The sequence below is a fragment of the Pygocentrus nattereri genome, chromosome 8 (assembly GCF_015220715.1).
Source record: "Pygocentrus nattereri isolate fPygNat1 chromosome 8, fPygNat1.pri, whole genome shotgun sequence".
In the NCBI taxonomy this organism is placed as follows: Eukaryota; Metazoa; Chordata; class Actinopteri; order Characiformes; family Serrasalmidae; genus Pygocentrus; species Pygocentrus nattereri.
The window spans coordinates 26,950,406-26,968,621 of record NC_051218.1 but is presented as its reverse complement, the minus strand read 5'-3'; the positions used below and the strand labels follow the sequence as shown (position 1 = coordinate 26,968,621).

Genomic DNA, 18,216 nt, shown 5'->3' with positions numbered 1-18,216 from the left:
GAGTCACCTACTAATTAAAACAGAAAAAGCATCAACCATGTGCAAACAACAATTTGTGAAACTTATCATTAGTTAATAGATTTTTCTGGCTCACTCTTGCACAGAGACAGTTGTAGTGGCAGTTCTAACTGACACTGTAGCCTAGATTCCACACAGAATAAAATTTATTCTGTGGGAAAAAAAAACTAAAATTCAATTCAAGTTTATTTGTATAGCACTTTTTACAATGATGTTGTCACAAAGCAGCTTTACAGGAGTTTGAAAACATACAGTTATAACCTATATCCCCCAGTGAGCAAGCCAGAGGTGACGGTGGCAAGGAAAAACTCCCTCAGTCTGAAACCTTGGGAGGAACCAAGACTCACAATGGGAGAACCATTCTCCTCTGGTCAAACAGTATTTACAATTTAATAAGCTAAACCAAACAGAAGCTAAAAGGATCTCTGTTTGAAGACTGGATGGTAAAGCTTTAGAAACTGCACTGGTAGATGTGGTTTCTGACTGAGTCTTTATGAAAAGTGAGAGTGAGCTGAAACAGTCCCATCCTATCTCAATGCTGGTACATCTGGATGGCACAGTGATGTAACTGAGGGTGTTGCAGTTAGCACAAATGGACAGGAGAGCAGATTGGTGATGGTGAGGAGGAGGCCCTGATGGTCAGTCTTCCTGCGTTCAGCAGGATGGGAGGGCAGTCATTATCTCAGGAAGAGTAAAGAGACAAAATTAGTTCTGCTCAGGAGTATGACTGTAATAAATATGATTTCCCCCAGAGTGTGGCTGGTGACTCCGGAAGATCTAACTATAACAGCATAAACTAAAAGGAGAGAACCAGAAGGTTTGAGAGCACCCTGAGACACTGGGATTTTAGGAACCAGTAGAAAACCAGCGTCCTGTGATCTGAGTATACGAGGCATTTCATAATGGGAAATAAGATCTTGCAGGTACTCCGGTGAGAGGCCATGCAGGACTTTATACGTCAATAAGAGAATTTTATAGTCAACACAGAATTTGATAGGAAGCCAGTGTAATGCTAATAAATCTGGCCTGATGTGATCAAATTGACGAAATGCTGTCCTTGTAATATTACCTATGTGTTGATTAAATGTTAGATCTGAATAAATCATCACATCAAGATTTTTAGCTATTGAACCAGGTATTACAGAGAAGTCAGCAAGATTTAACATCAAATCTGAGCATTTATTCTGAGCGGCCCTTGGACCAAGAAGGAGAACTTTTGTTTTATCTGGGTTTAAAAGAAGGAAATTTTGCCGCATCCAGTTTCTTATATATTTTACACAATCTTCTATTTTATTTAATCTGGATTCACATCTGGTTTGGTTGGTATGCACAGCTGTGTATTATCAGCATAGCAGTGGAAACTAATTCCATGTCTATTTATAACTAAGCCTAATGGTAACATGTATAACATGAATAACAGAGGACCTAAAACAGAACCTTGTGGAACTCCATATTTCACTTTTGTATAATTAGATGATACATTATTTAATTGTATGAACTGAAACCGATCAGTGAAGTAGGATGTTAACCAGCAAAACATTATTCCTCTAATTCCAACCTTGTTTTGTAGGCTGTCTAAGAGAACAGAGTGATCTAAAGTGTCAAAAGCTGCACTTAGATCGAGTAGTACCAGCAGAGATACGTGGCCTTGATCAGCGGCAAAAAGAAGATAATTTGTTATCTTAACTAGAGCCATCTCTGTGCTGTGGTGGGGCCTAAAACCAGATTGGAATTTTTCATATATGTTGTTCTTATGTAGATAGCAACAGAGTTGCTGGGCTACAGCTTTTTCTAAAATCTTAGAAATAAATGATAAGTTGGAAAGCTAGCTTGACAATTCACTGGGGTCACGATTTGGCTTCTTTATCAAAGGTATAATCACTGCTAGTTTGAATGATTTGGGTACATGACCTAAGCTAAGAGAAGAATTAATTATTGTTAAAATGGGTTTAATTATAGCTGGTAGTACTTGTTTAAATAAGTTTGTTTGAATCATGTCAAGTGTGCATGTTGCAGAATTTGAGGAAGATATTATTTTTTCTAGTTCTGATTGCTGAAGTGGACACAATTTTTCCAGTCTCTCTTCTATAACCACATTTTGTGTTGTTTCAGCCAAACCAGATGATGGGTAGGTTACTGGTACTGGTTACTGGTTGAAAGTTTTGTATAATATTCTTGATTTTGTTATTGAAAAAGTCCATGAAATCATTGCTGCTATAGTTGGCAGGTATTTTAGGTTCAGATCCTGCCTGGTTTTTGGTAAGATTTGCAATTGCGCTAAATAAAACTCTAGGATTGTTTTTGTTGATTGTGATGAGTGAGGACAGGTATGCTGAGCGTGTTTTATAATTGCCTTTCTGTACCTGCTAAGGCTGTCCTTCCAAGCAGAGTGAAATACTTGGTTAGTCGCCATTTGCGCTCTAATTTCCGTCTGTCTTAAGGTGCGTATTTCATTGTGGTACCATGGAGCAAGCTTTTTCTGTTGCATCATTTTAATTTTCATAGGTGCAATGTTATCTAAGGTTGATCGGAACATATTTTCTAGGCCGTCAGTTAATCTGTCTAGCTCTGTTGGGTCTGATGAAGGAAAGGCTACGGTTGATAAGTCTGGAATGATTTCAATAAAGTGTTGAGCTGTATCTAGTATTATTGAACACTTCATGTAATAACGGGGTGATATATATATATATATATATATATATATATATATATATACATTTTCACTAAGACCTAGTTCATATTAAATTAGGTAATGATCTGAAACTACTGAAGTTTGTGGAAGAACAGTTAGATTATGTATGTCAACACCTAGAGTCAAAGCTAAATCTAAAGTTTGATTACAGTAATGTGTAAGCCCTATTACATTTTGAGTAATGCCTACAGAGTCTAAGATAGATGAGGATGGCTTTTTTAATGGATCTGCTGTGTTCTCAAAGTGAATATTAAAATCTCCTGCACTTATTACTTTCTCTGTGCTCACTGCTAGATCTGCAACAAAGTCACTGAATTATTTTAAGAATTCCAAATAAGGTCCTGGTGGCCTATAAAAACTAATTAGGTTAAGTACGCTATTATTTGTGGTTGGATTGGTTATGTTTATGAAAATAATTTCAAAAGAATTTAAAGTGAGACTGTGTTTGTCTATTTAATTTTTATAAATGACACATATACCACCTCCTTTGCCAGAAAGTCTAGGGCTGTGTACTATATAATTAATAATTATAACCTACAGGAGTGACTTCATTTAATGAGAAATATTCATCAGGTTTAATCCATGTTTCTGTGAGACATAATATATCAATTTTACAATAAATTATTGTATCATTTACAATGAGAGCCTTAGAGTTGAGTGATCGTATAATAAACAAACCAAACCTTAGTTTAGAGATGCTGCAGTTAGACACTGGATCTGATATTTTTATATTAATTAAGTTATTTAGACAAACTGATAAATTTGTGTTTAATTTGGGGCAGTGAAACAGTCTCGGTATAGTTATACCTAGGTGACGTCTCAGGGCAGTGAGCAGACGGTCAGTTTAGCCTGTTTGTCTGCTGACTGGTCCCGGCTCTGGAAAGTCAGCAACTATCTATCCTGCTCTGCCGACTAACTAACAGACTATGGGTGCCCTCCCAAGTGGGGTGAACACCGTCCCGCCCTTTGAAAGCAGACTTCCCCTCAAACTTGGACCAATTATCTATAAAGCCCACATGATTTTCTGCACACCACTTGGACATCCAGCAGTGTAGTGCTCAAAGCCTGCTGTAAGCTTCAGCACCCCGTCGTCTTGGAATAGGGCCAGAGTATATTACGGTATCGGACATCGTATGGGCTATTTTGACCATCTTTAATATTACTTGTAGTGACTTCAGACTGCCGCATATGAATATCATTGCCACCTACATGAACCACTATCCTCGAATATCTATTCTTTGCTAATAGCTTAAGGCTGCTGCTAATGTCCGGTAAGCAGATGACTCTAGCTGCTGCTGCCCCTAAAGGAGTAGCTAAAAATCATTTACCTTTGTAACAAAAGAACTGCTGTTGTGTCTTTAATGCAGTTTTGTTGACATGCAAAACTGCCTCTGCCTCAAACACCAACACCTCTGCGCAGTGACTTACACTTTTACTTGTTAGATTAGTACATACAGAGAGAGATAGAGATAGAGAGAGAGAGACAGACAGGAAAAAAGACCTGCATCAAGAATAGAGAGAAGCCAGTTTACATCCTATCATCCATTTGCTTTGCTTTTTTTCCGATGGAGATCATGTTCTTAGTACATCAAAGCTTCGGAGCATATTCCCCCTGTCGGCCAAGCACACACACTTGTCACAGCCGCAACACAATGCCTGCTCAGAAAGTGGGCTCGCCTTCAGTCCCTGCTGATGAGGAATACCTAATTAATCTCGAAACTAGTTCAAACCAATTTGCATCTGCTTCATACTTCACTGCTAACTCGTGATCTGGCTTTGTGACAATGGTGAAATTCTAATGAGTTCTGAGGGTTGAAGTCGGTATGGGCAACAGCTTGGAAAATCCAGAGCTCCAACCTGGTTGCAAAACATTAGGGATGGGTGATGTAATGACATGATATTATTATTATTATTATTATTATTATTATTATGATAAATTAAGTCACACTACACTTTTCTTAGTATATCATGGATGTCATCAGTACTTAAAGAGGCCACATTTTATATTGTTCTTGGATTTCAGTTTTTTCCTCTGAGGTCCTTTCAGAGGTGAGTGATAGGGCAAAAATTCACCCTTTCACATACTGAACTAAATATCATTAAACAGGTCTAATGATGCTGCCTTGAAAGATGAAATTTCAGTGGTTTTTAAGTACAGACGATATAAATTATATGCTCAGAAAAACATATTGTGACATATTATTACATAATTTATCACGATAATGATAAATGAACGACACTTCAAATGTTTACATAATGATTCTTTTAGATTACCTCGATATTCTTTACACATTATAATGGTTCTTAACAAACACATCACATTTACAGAAATGGTTGTCCAAAGAACCACTCACTGAAACATTTTTAGAATGGTTCTTTCATGTATCACCTTTATTTTTAAAGGCCTATTTGTACCAAGTTTTTTATTCACATTTGAGAAATACAATAAAAAAAAACTGAGTATGTTGGCTTTTGCCATAGCAATTTTATAGACCACATGTTTCTTGTCACATAAGCTTTTGTGCTCTGAGCTGTTCTGCCACCAGCACAATGCACATTTGCTTGGATGGCACCATGATAACAGGGCTCTGATTGGTTAGTTTGATTTTTATTGCATTTATTTCCTGGGGAAAATCAAACTTTAGCAGTCTGTCTGAGTTTTCTCTATGTGACCCAATGACACAATGTGAAAGACAGCATGAACATGCTGTTTCAAAACATACAAGCGTCCTTATTGTCAATAAGTCTTAAAAGTCAACGGTATATAAAAGGTCATAATTCATTTCCACATGATAATTTTATAACCTCTCTTGATCACTTCAACATCATTTCAACAGCCTGCTTTCTATAGCTGCGCCTTAAAGATTGATGATATGTAAATGACATTTGTTCTGACAGGCTACTCTGTTTTATGCCTCATTGAAACAAACATGCAGAAGCATGGGTGGGTGGGACTAAATAGCTGTAGTCTGAATATGATGATAAATGTTTATTTTCATTACTTCATAAAAAATATCAATTAAAAAATGGACACATTATTTTTATACACAGACTATGAGGACATGGGAATGACTGAATGGTATGATGCAAAACAGTGTTAACCTGCTACATTTTTTACTTCACAAATGGGAAGAAAAATCTGTTTATATCATATGGAAATAACACTGAATAATGGAAAGCTATAGAAACATGATATGACAATGTTTAATTGGACATAGTTTAATTGGACAAACCTTAGCAAATCAATAAAATATTGTCATGGATATTTTGTACTACAAAAATATCAAGTATTGATTTTACATCTTTGCCAAACTGCCAACCACATACATATCATGTAGAGCAAAAGAGTAAATATACCACTTTACTCTCTTTTCACAAATTAGCACTGGTTAGCACCTCTGCCTTTGGGTTGGGTCAGGGTAATCAGAGCCATGCCAGTAGGCTTCTACCCTAACACTGGCTAAAAGCAGCACTTGACTGAGTGTGTGACTAATGTTGACCTGTGACTAACCCACACGCAAAAAAAGCAAATACAAAATGTCTGCATGCCTGTTGGCCAAAAAACATCATATTGATAAATAAAGAGAACGGCAGCACATTAGCAAAAAATCAGCTGGGAAACCAGTGCAGCTATATTGATTGCAGGCCATACATTTTTGAATCAAATTTTATGTGTCAAGGTAATATGAGCTGATTTATAAGCAAGTATTATTGACTGCTCTACACTGCAGTACACACTGGTCTTTGTTTTAGGCCCAAGTTAGGAGTTTGCTGCATATTCAGGAGGTGATCATGCTGAGGAACCCAGCGCTTGCTATTTTTGTCGGCTCCCCTTCTCTTTGCTCCATATTACCTAAGAGGTTCAAGCATCCACCTCATTTCCCCAAAGACACATATTTGAATCAAACTCAATAATTAGCTTTGCAAAATAATTATAAATGACTGATTGTTGATATTCTTCTCTACATGCAAATCACACAACACAGCAAAGCAAAAGCAGCACAATGTTTGTTACTAACTACAGTGAATTAAAATGTTATCCACTTGTGCAAAACAGTATATTAACAACAATTTGTTTGTGATGGGGTGTTAGGCATACTTTTCAAAATATAACTGTTCACTGACTGTTTTTTAAAAGGGATGATAGAGCACAAAATCTAATTTACACAATTTACTCCACATGTAATCATTCAGCCAAGAAATTTTACTGCCCACGTTTAGTGCTGGAGGTACACGGCTAATTTTGCTAACAAACACTAGAAATCAGTAGTTACCGTCATCTTTTCTATAAATACATGCCCAACCATCAACCCTGATCCTGTTCATACCACATCCAGGTCTTCATGTAGCTTGCACAAACATGATGTACTTTAGGACACAGTATGACTTACTAAAAACTATAAAAATGGATGGACATTGGACACTAAGGGCAGCCACTTTAGACAATAATAATTGCTGCTGAGCCAAATACTGATTCCGCCACATATGCACTTACACTATGCAAGAATATGGATGCCACAGATTACGGTTGGAATTTCTGTTGTGTCTTCTAATATCTGTTAATCTCAATTTTTTTAAACTGTAGATATATGTTAATAAATAGAAGCAAAATAATGTGAACATAATACGAACCATGAACATAATGTGCATGTGAACATAATGTGGAGTTCAAAGTCAGCATTCAGCTAAATGTTTTGTCTAAATTGGCTACACAGTGAAGCTTAGCTCATTTTATAGTTCATAGTAAACCATCCTGTGCAAGCAAGCAAGCAAAGTTTATTTATATAGCGCTTTTTACAACAGGTGTTGTCCAAAGCAGCTTTACAGAACAATCAGTATTACAGAAAGATAAAGAAAAGAGAAAATCCAGGTCCAAGCCCCCTTGAGCAAGCCAGTGGCAACAGTTGCAAGGAAAAATTCCCTAAAGGCAGGAGGACAAAACCTTGAGAGGAACCAAGACTCAGAAGGGGAACCCATCCCCCTCTGGTCAACACCAGATAGCAGACAATGTTAGTATAAAGTATTAGTACAACGCTGGAAAAAAAGATGGGCAGTGGTTAATTTGATTAGTTTTTGATTATGCAGCGGCAGCAGCAGCATCTGAGGGTAAGGATTGCACAGCGTTGTACAGCAAGAAGCACAATGGTTGTCAAGCTGGTCCAGAAGGCTGGCGAGCAGTCAATCAAGGCAGAAGAGGCAACAGCATCAGATGCACAGGAAGGGCAGCTAACTTTGCCTAAAATCACAGCCAAAAACCACAAGCCCTTAAAGAAAACCTGGATGTAGGTTAAGAGAAGTTTGGGGGATGTGTTTAAATAAAAATATTTGGGTGACTATTGACATCTAAACTAAAGATGCAAAATTTCCCAAGAGACACAGTGAGATCACATGACTGGTGACGACCAGCTACAGATCTCACAGATCTCAATCACCAGAGTAATAACTCTTTACACCTGTGATCTAGGATCAGATGACTTAGTCAGGCTAGTTTATAAGCCCGGGCTTTAGCCAGTTAGAGTTGCAAGGTATTGTTTCTCTACGAACTTGCTGAGCGTTTTCTTTGTTTACTCTCTCTTGTTTTCGTGCCTGACCCTTTGCTTGTTACATCTGACTTGACCCACGCCTGCCTTTGGACTGTCTCACATCAATAAACCCATTTTTGTATCTCAGATCTGCATACATCTGACTGCTGCTAAACTCTTACAACATTTTTTACCTTCTACAAAATAAACCAAATATATTTATATTAATCTTGTGAAAATCGACATGCAAGTAAAAACACTATTATATTTTGTGAAAAAGGGAGCTTTTAAGTTTGGAAGCACTCTAAGAAGCATTTGCTTATGTTCTCTATGGCTAAAATCAAGTGGATATGTACTATTATACCTCACTTAAATGACTTGTGTTAAAAGGTAAAAATCATAGAAAAAAAGTTAGATTTTATGCAGTGATGTTGACCATTGGTTGTGAATTTGCCACTAATGGCAGCGATTAAATGGCTATTGAGTTAAATGTTTTGACATGTTTTCTACAACTTTCTGAGGTGAGTGTGTAAATTGAGAGATCCCTCCTGTATCAGTCACCAAGATTTCTTTTCCCATGTGAATTGGTTATAAAAATTGCAGAAATCTTGTGGTAAACTGGCATTAACTCACCATCTCCATGGTAAATGAATCATATCCAGATAGAGCTTATGTCAGCCAGCAAATTAAAACTGACCTTCTTTTTTACAGTTAGTTAATGTCCCCTGGACATATTAAGCATATTTTACTGTATCAGTTACAAGACAAAATTCATGTTTTCAGGTAATTTTCCATCAAAATATCATACCCATCTCTAAAATGTCTTCTGAGTTTTGACTACATCACAATGCACCAGTAGGCAGGGACAATAATTAACCAACAATATTATAGTTCTCCTCGCCCTCCCACCACATTTATCTATAATCAAGAGAAAACACTCAGCTAGCTCAGAGACTCTCCATAATAACTGTTTCACTTGGAAATACGTCACTGATGGAAAATGCATTATGATTTTCAATTGGCAATGACTTGTCAGAGAGAGAGAGAGAGAGAGAGAGAGAGAGAGAGAGAGAGAGAGAGAGAGAGAGAGAGAGAGCAGCTTCAGTAATGCTAAACACACAGGTAGCACATTTTACCCAGAAATATGATTGTTTATTCAATTCAAATGTATTCTGGGTCAGTACAAAAGTGTTTAGAGAAAAGTCTACATGTAGAAAACTAGCAAATATTCAACCACTATTTTATTCAATCTTCTACTATCTCCTATAACATTTATTTGCACCATTCTGTTAGTAAACACAAGCCTTGCTTTGATGTGAGCAGTGGACTGTTTGACTGTGGCTATAAACTGACCTGTGAACTGCTAGAGCTTTTCCAGTTGACTGCATGCATCAGACCATGCTGAAATTTCAGCTGTTTCAAAGCAAAACCTCTTATCTCTATAATTTTTTTTTATTTTTTTCATGTAAATCACTCATCCCTTAACTATAAACATGCACCTAATGGAAAGTGAATTAATTACCTACACAAGAGCAATTTGTGAACTCTAAAATTCAAATCCTTGAAATGCCTGTCTGATTTAACTGCATTCGACTGTGAACTCTTAATCCAAGAACATCCCCATTAATTCGGCTCCTTCCCAACTGAATCGAGTCATTTTACCTGTGCGTGATCAACGGTGGGTTCACCACCTCCTTTTAATTTGATTTGCTGCATGTACGTGACGGCGGCAAAAACAGCGATCCATCAGCCAATAAATTAGGCAGCCAAATTACCAGGCACAGTAATGTTTACTTTGTCCTTTGCGAGACACAAACCTTTAATGCCTCTGTACAGCTTTGTCCGCTTTTATTGCACACTGATGCTTTGGCTAACCCCAATTTAGCCTCTGCACAAGCCGAGTCTGTGGCTAAATGCCTTCTGCTTCAGGCTCACATCATCATTCTGTGGTTTTCCCTTTTTTCTCTCTCCTTCCCCACTCCTCAGCACCGTTGACCTTTGCTAGACCACTTAGGTGATGTTGTAAAGCAGTCACTTGAGCACACCAGGAGAGGAATTAAGTTAAGATGGCTGGATTGTGTCTCATTGAGGAAGGAGGGGCCACGCTCCCCCTCGCTTGATGAGTGCAATTTTCTTTGCCGTATGCCAGACAGCCCCATAGAGGGCCTATTAGGCCGAGATGTGAGGGCCCTGCATCACGTAGGCGACGGGGTACTGGAGTATGACTGAGGTGGGATGAGTTTGGCTTGCTTGCTGTATCATGAGAATGGATGTTTTTAGACTTAATGAAGAGTAAAACAAATTATGTATTATGCTAATTTCAAATGCATACTTTTTTATCACATTCACTAGCAATTCTGTCAAAACGGTGCTGTGAGAGTTGGTTATTAACAATTTTGTGATGCATACTAAAGCGAGAAATAAACCAATCCATTGCCGAATGCTGGTCATTTTCAGAGCTGGGGAAAAAAATGAAGACAACCAGCCCATTAGAGAAATATGAATCACAAATCATTTTGAGTTAATATATGTACATTTAAATCAATAACCCTTAGAAGTCAAGTTATTGTTGTCATTTTGCTACACTAGTCAAATATAATTACATAATTATATAATTACATAGATAGAGAAGAGTGAGAAGCATATATTGGGTTGAAGAAGTGAAATGGGTTATTTTTGTTACATATTTACTATATATTTAATTTCAGGTCTAAAAATGAGTCTAAAGCACAGATTTATTCATAATTTGCTTAATTCAGTTGTTTTACACTTTATTTGGCATGTCCAATTTCATATCTGTAGATGTGTAACCCTGTATGTAAGACCTGTAACACAGACCATCTCAACATCCTCAACAAGCTGGTATAGACATGCTGCTGTCATGCTTCAGTAATTGGAGCTCAACCACTTAATTCATATAATTTATAACACATATATAACATTATATATAACTACAGGTACTAATGCAAACAAGCTGGGCTATTTTTAGGTTATAGTGTGTTTTTATTATTTAGTGTTAGGTTAAGTGTGACTTGACTTGTCAATTGGTAACTGGACTAGGTTTAGTCCAGGTTAGATTTAGGTTAGCATTAGGACCAGTGTAAAGGTTAGGATTAGGTTTTGAGTTAAGGTTAAGCTTAGGTTTAGGATTAAGCCGAGATGAGGGTAGGGGTTAGGTTTTGGGTTGAGGCTGTGGTTGAGGTTAAGTTTAGGATAAGAACTAGGCTTAGATTTTGGGTAAGGTTGGGTAATGTTAGGTTTTGATTAATGCAAGTACCATATAAAGTCTATTTCATGTATTTCATGTTCATATCAACAATACATCTACTTAATGTAGATAATGTATCAACGGCACATCTTCAAGATATTTACTGCCCATCCTACACTGAAGTTTCTCATGGTAACTTCTGGTAGATATTACTACTACTAATACTACAACTATTAATATTAGTAGTATAATAACTTTGTAGGTAGTTTGACCAGAGGAGGATAGGTCTCCATTTGTGAGCCTTGGGTCCTCCCAAGGTTTCTTCCTCAGCTCTGAGGGAATTTTTCCTTGCCACTGTTGCCCTGGTTTACTCACTGGTTTACTGGGGATTTTACATTCATGTTGAAACTTTGTCTTTACTGGAATTCTGTGAAACTGCTTTGTGACAACATTAGTTGTAAAAATACAAATAAATTTGATTTGTAGTGGTAAAAATACAAATAAATTTGATTTGATTTGATTTACCTCAATGTATTCAGATGCTGTACTGCTCCTTGACTGATGTTACTGATACTGTGTTAAGAATTTACTGTTCATCTACCAAACACCACTCAAAATAAAATGCTAATGTTTAAAGAGGAATTCCCTTGATTTTTTGTAAACAAAGTCATTCAGATTAGGTTGATAATAAAATTATCCAATCTAGAGAATCTTACTGAGTCAGAATTGTTCACAGTTCTGGTGATTGGAACCAGATGTCTGAACAATTCAGTACCTTTAAAAGCTCCATCACAGGAAGTTATTGGTTATCAATATGCTGACTGGTAACACAGTTTCATGACTGTTTTAAGATAAAGTTTTGGCTTGAAATGTATATAGTTTTTAATCTGCTCATTGCAGAGAGGTACATGCAAGGCAAAAAATTCTGATTTACCACTACTTTGACATTATCAACATTACAAATAAATATTCTGAATACATTTATAAGTTCAGTGGTGGTTCAGATAGTGTTTTGTAGACATCGAAGCCCTGGTTTCTATTACTACCACTGCAAAAAAAAAAAAAAATCACATCAAACTACTCTGAATGACTTTGTTTACATATTAGTGACTGAAGTATGCATTTTCAAGGAACTCCTCTTAAACAAAATTATTGTTTAAAGTTAGATTTTGGTTCCAAACCCTATACACGCAATAACTACAATAACTACCTTTAATCTGCAACCCACTGACATCACCAGACTCTTGATGACTTTATCTGCTCTACCAAGCCTTTATATAAGCCTTTTTAAATATAATTTTTAATTTAATTTGATATTTTTGAGTTTTGCTTTTTCTACAGTTTCTTTCTTTTTCAAAAATATTCCATACTGCTGTTTCTAGAATGTCCAGCTCTTCTGAAATTATTCTGATAAGTAATTGTTTCAATCTAATGCTCAAAACTGCTTGCTTTTTTATTCTTTTTACATCAAAACAAGACCACTAGTACAAAACACTACAACCAATCTACACATGTATAACTCTTTAATGTGTATCATGTGTACAAATAAGGGAATAGGGAACATCTGAGAAATTAGGATTATCTGTCCTTTGTTTGACCAATTATTTATACTCATCAGAAATTGGTATTCAGACAAATAACCAAAGATGTATGAAAAACACTGTCCACAATCAAATGCTGACATTCTGTACCTTTGTTTCATGCTCATCTTTTGCAATTTGTATGAATATATAACAAAAATAACCTATTTCACTGCCCCAATGTTTTTGCTTCTCATTGTATATTTGATTTCAAATTCTGTATACTGCTAATGCAAATGTGGTATTAATTTTGACAGAAATTCTTAATTTGTTTCAAAGAGCCAAGACTGAGAGACAACTAATATCAAATTACAATATACTGTTGTTATTGCTAGTGAAACCTGTGACTTCTCAGGCTTATACCATAATATTCTTTATTAATATTGTTTTTTTTTTTAAATCAACATTTATTTATGATGCTGTAGCATGCAATCGCCACAAATTCCACATTTCTACCTTTTTACAAATCAACACGTCTGCTTACATTTGTTTCATGCGAATGAAAAATACAGCAGGTTATGTATTCATGCGGCCCAGTGTTTGTTTGTCAGCAGAATAGCCCCAAAAGAGTTATTTGGATTAAACTCGAAATGATTGCGGACAAGGCGAGTGACAGCTGATTAGATTTTGCTGCAGATGAAATTGTGTTTGAAGGTTCTCCGGGAGCCAGGTTGGTGTCATTGAGGCTGGGCGTGCATATGGTGAGAAGGGGGTCAAGAGGGTCCAGGATAAATTGTAAAGAAAATGACAAGCTTATTGATAACCGTTTGAGCTTGAGAGCCACTCCTGGTCCTTATATATGCTCTTTTCAGTGCACCCCTGCACTGCCCCCTTACACTCGAAAGCCAACCAATTTACACATAACTGGAAAATATTGACAACAGGCAGGCCGCAGAACGTTCCACCACTGAGCACTTGGAAAAACACTCGATGGCCTGCTCTCTATTCAAAATGTTTTTTTTTTTTTTTCATTGGCAATAATTAACCCTCCCCCTCCATTTCTAGCTGCTTAGGTTCCACTCGCTTACAATTAGCATTCAATGAATGTTTGCTGCAATTAGCAGGTTGTGTCCAAACAACACTGAAAGTGTAAATTCAGAGATGGCAGAAAAATAAAGAGGCTTTTGTCAAGTGAAGAGTTTCTACCTGATTGGGCTCTCACAAACGAGAAAGAAGCCATCACAGAAGAAGGCAGGTTTGAAGACAACACTGTTGAGCATATCCTGAAATCCTCTGACATCCCCTCTCTCTCGATTTGACTTGAGGGAACATATTGCCTTTGCTCTGTAGTAAGATCTCACCCTTTTCCTTCACTTGTTTGATGGGTATTAATCCCTGCGTCAGGGCTGTCAGACAGACTCCGAACCATACACCCCTCAAGGCTCGCCCATGTACACACTGACTACACTACAGAATGGGTCAAATTAGTGTGATATATCCATGTGAAAAAATGAGGACGAGTGTGCTGAATGGAGGTCCGGTGTGACCTCTGGCCATCCAGTAGACTTAAGGTTGCAAGAGAGTGCAGGGGCTGGCATATTGGCTAATGTTCCCACAGCGTTAGTGCTTCTTTGTAGCTCAGTGTCTAATTTGGCAATCCAGAATTCTGACTGTCACCACAAAGAAGCTGGTTCCTGAACAAATGGAAAAAGAATATTTATGAAGCCGAATTTTTTCAAAATAATACAATTTGAATTCTTTTCTGCGAGTGCTGTCAATGTATCATGGCTAATCAAATCATTATGCTCTCCACTAAGCTCTGCCTGCTTTTCTCAGCCCTCCAACCACTGCACAGCAATCATTGCTATCTGTTGCTTCAAGCCTTCAGTTTGCTATGAAAGCAACAGTGTTTAAATATGAAGCTCCAGTTGCAGTTAAAGTTTTTTCCCATCCAGAGCCAAAAATAACTTTAAAAATCATAGTCATCATCAGTTTTCTGTGAATTTTGTAGTTATGAAGGCCAAAATGGGCTTTCTGAAAATGTCAATGTCTTAATTACTTTGATGCATTGAGTCATCATAAGTAAGACATAAATGGGCCATAAACATTTTTCATGCATTGCCATATGTTTTTGGCTTTGATATATGCTTAGGTTAAGCCTGCTGTGTTTTTCCTTATCTTTGCAAATCCCTGTATGATTTTATCTCAGTCACATCGTCATCTTTGGGTCTGCATGACCTGCATACATTGATATGTCAGTCAAATGGCCCCTTTCTGTCATTCTAGTCTGCTTTCTCTCTTTATAGCTAATCATAAGTCATTTTCTCTTTCGCTGTCTCTCAAACTATTTGACAGGAAGAGGTGCTTTTGCTGACATGCAAACCAACCATCCAACCACAAACTGTTGTTTTAGCTTGACGAGTAGAAGCAGGTGATCGTCAAAACAGAACCATGTGAAAAAAAGGATATCTTAGTGCTGTCAAGCAACCAACTAGCTGACATTTGGCAACAACAATGATAAGAATGCACTTTATTTCACTTTTCAAATATCAAGGTGCATCGGTCAGACCAGAAGTGTCCTATTTGTGATTTATACCAGTTAGTTTGGACAATACAATCTGACTTGTTAAGAAGCATCCTGAGAAGAACTGTATCATTCCACTGTGCACCATTTGCTACATAAAAACTTGCTTTATGCTAAAGCTATATATTAATAAGTTTCTACTTTACTACATACAGGAACAAAAAATGGATACTTTAGATAACTGTTATAAGATAATACTTGACCTGCAGACCAAGAAGAGTATGACAGCAAGCCTATGTCAAACTCCAAACCTCTCATTTCACCTAAGTACATTTTTTTGGGTCAGTAACTGTGAGGATGGAACACTTAAACAAATCAGAAGAATTTAGATCCACTATTCAGCAAACAAGATGGAGCTGTAAAATACTTCATAGACTGGCTGGTACAAAATAACAGGTTAATCTGACAAGCACTGAAAATGCTGAGCTGATTTTGAGTTTTGGTACGCTATCCATAACACAAAGAGCTACAAGTTGTTGGCAGAATAAAGTAGTTTGAGGCTCCTTTGCTTTATTCCTTTCTCTATTTTGCAGAATTGTTGTATTAAAGCAATAGAACATTCAAAGTCACGTATTTTCACAAAAGTTGGGACACTGTGCAAAATGTAAATAAAAATAAAATGCAATGATGTCCAAATCATTTGAAACCTAAGTTTCTTTGAAAATAGTACAAAGACAACAGTAAATGTTGAAACTAAGAAATTTGATTGTTTTTGAAAATATTTGCCCATTTTGAATTTGATACCAAAAGCGCATTCCAAAAAAGTTTATTAACATTTCTTAACATAAAATAGCAAAGAACTTTTTCTTTTCATCATCTATGGTACATAATAACATTAAAAGATTCAGAGAAATCTGGAGAAATCTCTGTATGCAAGAGACAAGACCAAAAAGCAGTATTTGCTGGCTATGATCTTTGGGCCCTGGATTTCATTGCATTGGCTCAGAAACACTTCTGAAAATCACTGTTTGTGAACACAGTCTGTCACTGCATCCACAAATGCAAATTAAACCTCTAAAATACAAAGAGGAAATTGTACATAAACAGGATCTATGAATGCTGCCACCTTCTCTGGGCCAGAGGGGAATTGGAAAACTGTCCTGTGGTCGGACAAATCAACATTTGAAATTCTTTTGGGAAATCATGGAAGGCTGCGACCTTCAGGCTAAAGACCACTCAGTTTGTTATCAGTAACAAGTTCAAAAGCCAGTAATCATAATGGTATAGAGGTGCATTAGTGCACATAGCATGGGTAATGAGTACATCTGTGAAGGCACCATAACAAATACATAAATACAGGTTTTGGCAACATATACTGCCATCCAGATGGTGTCTTCAGAGATGAGCTTGCTTATATCAGGAAGACAATGTCAAACCACATTCTGCATGTATTACAACGGCATTGCTCCATATTAGAAGAGTCTGGGTGCTAAACTGGCCTGTCTGCAATTTTAGACCTGTCACCCACTGATGATATTTGACACATTATGAAGGAGACCCTGAACTGTTAAGCAGTTGAAATCCTATAGTAACAAGAACGGGAAACATTTCACTTTCAGAACTACAGCAGTGTGTCCTCAGTTCCCAAATAATTACAGAGTGTTGGTAAAAGAAGAGGTGATGAAACACAGTGGTAAACAAGACCCTGTGACAACTTTTTTGGTATGTGTTGCTGTCATCAAATTCAAACTGGGCATATATTTGTTTCAAAAAAACAATAAAATTGCTCAGTTTCAACATTCCATATGCTGTCTTTGTACAACCCTAATTCCAATTAAGATGGAATGTTGTGTAAAACATAAATAAAAACAGAATAGGATGATTTGCACATCCTTTTCAACCTATATTCAATTGAATACACAACCAAGACAAGATATTTAATGTTCAAATGGATAGACTTTATTGTTTTTTGCAAATATTCACTCATTTTGAATTTGATGCCTGCAACATGTTCCAAAAAAGTTGGGACGGGGCAATAAAAGACTGGGAAAGTTGAGGAATGGTCAAAAAACACCTGTTTGGAACATTCCCCAGATGAACAGGTTAATTAGAAACAGGTGAGTATCATGATTGGGTATAAAGGGAGCATCCCTGAAAGGCTCAGTTCTTCACAAGCAAGGATGGGGTGAGGTTCACCACTTTGTGAACAACTCCGTGAGCAAACTGTCCAACAGTTTAAGAACAACGTTTCTCCACATGCAATTGCAAGGAATTTAGGGATTTCATAATCTTACAGGCCATAATATCATCAAAAGATTCAGAGAATCTGGAGAAGTAAGTGGCAAGACAGAAAATCAACATCAAATGCCTGTGACCTTCGATCCCTCAGACGGCACTGCATTAAAAACCGACATCATTCTGTAATGGATATTACCACATGGGCTCAGGAACACTTCAGAAAACCATTGTCAGTGAACACAGTTTGTCGCTCCATCTACAAGCGCAAGTTAAAACTCTGCCATGCAAAGCAAAAGCCATATATCAACAACACCCAGAAATGCTGCTGGCTTCTCTGGGCCCGAGCTCATCTGAGATGGACTGACGCAAAGTGGAAAAGTCCACATTTCAAATTGTTTTTGGAAATCATGGGCGTCGTGTCCTCCAGGCCAAAGAGGAAAAGGACTGTCCGGATTGTTATCAGTGCAAAGTTCAAAAGCTAGCATCTCTGATGG

General features: G+C 37.1%; 1 protein-coding gene across 1 annotated transcript in view; it reads right to left on the bottom strand.

Moving 5' to 3' along the window:
* The window catches only part of LOC108430898 (teneurin-1), a 283,207-nt gene that overhangs the window by 139,198 nt on the left and 125,793 nt on the right, over positions 1–18,216 (bottom strand). The gene's annotated exons all lie outside the window — the stretch shown is intronic.